This window comes from Cervus canadensis, chromosome 25 (assembly GCF_019320065.1).
Source record: "Cervus canadensis isolate Bull #8, Minnesota chromosome 25, ASM1932006v1, whole genome shotgun sequence".
NCBI lineage: Eukaryota > Metazoa > Chordata > Mammalia > Artiodactyla > Cervidae > Cervus > Cervus canadensis.
The window spans coordinates 29,483,501-29,486,986 of NC_057410.1; the positions used below are offsets into that span (position 1 = coordinate 29,483,501).

Sequence of the window (3,486 nt, forward strand, 5' to 3'; positions counted from 1 at the left end):
ATCCCTGTCGCCTGGGGGAAGCGAGGTTATGAGAGGTACTCTTTGCCTCTCAAAAATGTGTTTTCAGGCTTCCCTTTGGGGCCCTTTCTCTCCCTAGCTCTTATCATCTCTGACATTTCTGACAATCCTTTCTGAGGCTTCTGGGGCTTGGGACTGAATTCATCTGTTTAATTCTGCAAGGTTGTGAGTGCCTGGTTCACACTGTTCCTGTGCCTTTTCTGAGAGTCCACCCACCCGTGTCTTTGCAGCCCTCAATGGTACCAGTTTCTGGAAAAAGTGCCCTTTCTCTCCATGTCAGTGCTTGATTATCTGCAATCATGGAGGGGATACCCTGAAAGAGCGAATGATACCAAGATGACTCTTATTTGATTTTTAAGTGGTGGAATCCTGGCTAAAGATAATCCATAAAGGGAACAACTTCCATGAAAGCAGTCCATCGTGTTCATCTCCCATGGAGGGATGGATGACATCTCTTCTTTGGTACCTAGAAAAAGAGGCAGATGGGAGAATCTCAGCTTGTGTAGTCCCCATTGTGTTGTCAGAAGCACCAGACATCTAATTTCTCTCCAAGCCTCGTTTTCAGACCCTGGAGGACTATTCCTTAGTCTGAGAGCCAAATACTTAGCTCAAAGAATGTGAAAGTCGGTAGCCAACCTATGAAACTGTCACTTTATTTAGGGTTCCCATCACACCCAAAGTAAAAGCCACACTCTTCACAGTGACTCTCAGGCCCTACTGAGCCCGAGAAGGATCTGGCCTCCTGCTTTCTCTCTTACCTTACTCCCTGCTGCTTCTGCTTCACTCTGCACCAGCCTCATGGGCCTCCTTGTTACTCCTCAAAAATAGGCAGTACTGCCTTACACCCACTGGGATGGGTATTATTAAAAAACCAGAAAACAACAAGTGTTGCTGAGGATGTGGAGAAATTGGAACTCTTGTGCACTGCTGATGTAAATGTGAAATGGGGCAGCTGCTGTGGAAAAATGGCATGATGATTCTCAAAAAATTAAATATACAATTACCGCATGATCCAGCATTCCCACTTCTGGGTATGTATTCAAAAGAACTGAAAGCAGGGGAACTTCCCTGGTGGTCTAGTGGCTAAGACTGTGTGCTCCCAGTGTAGGGGGCCTGAGGTCGATCCCTTGTCAAGGAACTAGATCCCACATGACACAACTAGTAGGTCCTATGTGCCGCAATTAAGACTTGGCATAGCCAAATAAATAAATAAATATTTTAAAAAAGAATTGAAAGCAGAGACTCAAAAACATATTTGAGCCCCTGTGTTCATAGCAGCACTATGCATAATAGTCAAAAGGTGAAGCAACCCAAACACCCGTCAACAGATAAATTTTTAAAATGTGGTATGTACATACAATGGAATATTACTCAGCCTTAAAAAGGAAGGACATTCTGGTACATGCTACATCTTGGATGAACCCTGACATTATGCTAAGTGAAATAAGCCAATCACAAAAAGACAATATTGGATGATTCATCTTGTATGAGGTCCTTAGCAAGGTCAAATTCATAGAGAAAGAAAGTAGAATGGTGGTTGACAGGGGCTGGGGAAGGAGGAGGTGGGGAGTTACTGTTTAATGGATGCAGAATTTCAGTTTAGGAAGATGAAAAACTATGGAGATGGATGGTGGTGAAGGTGGCACAACAGTGTGAATAGACAATGCCATAGGCCTGCGCACTGAGGAAAGGCTCAAATGGTAATTTTATGTTATGTACGAAAGTGAAAGTCTTAGTCATTCAGTCATGTCCAACTCTGTGACCCTGTGGACTGTAGCCCGCTAGGCTCCTCTGTTCGTGGAATTTTCCAGGCAAGAAAACTGGAATGGGCAGCTATTCTCTTCTTCAGGGGATCTTCCCAACCTGGGGATAGAATTCAAGCCTCCTGCATTTTGCAGGTGGATTCTTTACTTCTGAGCTGCCAGGGCAGCCCTGTGTTATATATATTTTACCATAATAAAAAAAGTCATTAAAAAATGGCCAAAGTCTTTGTACTTGCTCTTCTCTGAGATCTGCACTGTGGTGTGTTCTCTTACCTGCTTCTGATTTCGGTGAAATGTCATCTTCTCAGTGGGGCCTTCTTGGACCAACCCATTTTAATGTTGCATTTTCCACCCTGACCTTTCTTGCTTCGTTTTTCTAGGCAGCACTGATTGCAGTCCAACACAATGTATTAGGCTGGGTATATATAACCCAATATATTCTTTTCACTTACTTGTTTACTGTCTGCTTCCCCCTGCAGGAACGTAAACAGCTTGAGTGGAGGGATTTTGTGGTTTCTTTGCTGTGTCTTCGGTGTTGAATACTTGGGGGTCAGTAAATAGTTGTTGAATGAATGAACGACCATGACTATGACTAGAGACAGAGCAGGTGCAAACAGAAAAGAAACGGGAAGATTTCCTTTTTCATTTGGCTTGATCAACTACTTTCTTCTAACCTTGGATATGAGATTTGGACATTTTCATGGTGGCTTTTGCCCTACTTACCCTCATAAATGTATTCTCAGCTGTTGTCAGTTTGGAAGTGTTGGTCTACTACATGAAAGTGAAAGTGTTAGTCACTTAGTCGTGTCCGACTCTTTGGGACCCCATGGACTGTAGCCAGTCAGGCTCTTCTGTCCATGGAATTCTCCAGGTGAGAATGTGATTTCAGGGATCTTCCTGACCCCAGAGATGGAACCCGAGTCTCTTGCATCTCCTGCATTGGCAGGTGGATGCTTTACAATTCACGCCCCCTGGGAAGCCCTAGTCTACTACATGTAGCACACTCATGATTATTTAAAGCTCTCACCCTGAACTCAAAGTCTCTGCTCTTCAATTCCTGGCTGCCCCCTACCAGAGTTGTAAGGATGTTCAAGTTAGGACTTTGGAAACTCTGGGGACTACCAGATATCCAGAAACTTTATATTTGTTTGTTGGGAGACACTGGTTTGATTGGTTCTGGGAGTTTCATTCTCTGGAAATTTTAAGGAGGATAAGAGAACTCATATAGTTGGAATCAGGAAAGAAGCTGTAGAGACTTCCCTGGTGGTCCAGTGGTTAAGACTCCAAGCTTCCAATGCAGGGGGCCCGGGTTCAATCCCTGGCCAGGGAACTAAGATCCCACATGCTGTGTGGTGTGGCCAAAAAATATGAATAAATAAGAAAAGGAGCTATACTTGCCTACAGAGGATTGATACAGTCTCTGAAAATGTGACATTTAAAGTTCACTTCTTTGACACTTTGAGACCTGGAAATAATTAATAACCTAATTAGCCTTCCCCTCTCAAGTCTTTATTAAACTTCTAGCAAAGCAACTCAGATCCAAACTACATTTGAAGCTATTCAGCAGGAGCAAGGAGGCCAAACTTCCTGACTGGCAGTATTCTTAACACCCAACCAAAGGGAACCAGTGGGACTTATTGCCTGGGACAAATGTTTTGAAAAGGAAAGGTCCCGAGGAAGGGCAGTGCCCTTCTTAGAGACAGAA

The 3,486-nt window shown here is 43.8% G+C and overlaps 1 non-coding gene across 1 annotated transcript; it reads left to right on the plus strand.

The window, feature by feature from the left end:
• The first annotated feature begins 3,038 nt into the window (after positions 1 to 3,038).
• TRNAW-CCA lies at positions 3,039 to 3,111 on the plus strand. Its single transcript has one exon. It is a non-coding gene; the product is annotated as a tRNA-Trp (tRNA).
• Positions 3,112 to 3,486: the final 375 nt, after the last annotated feature.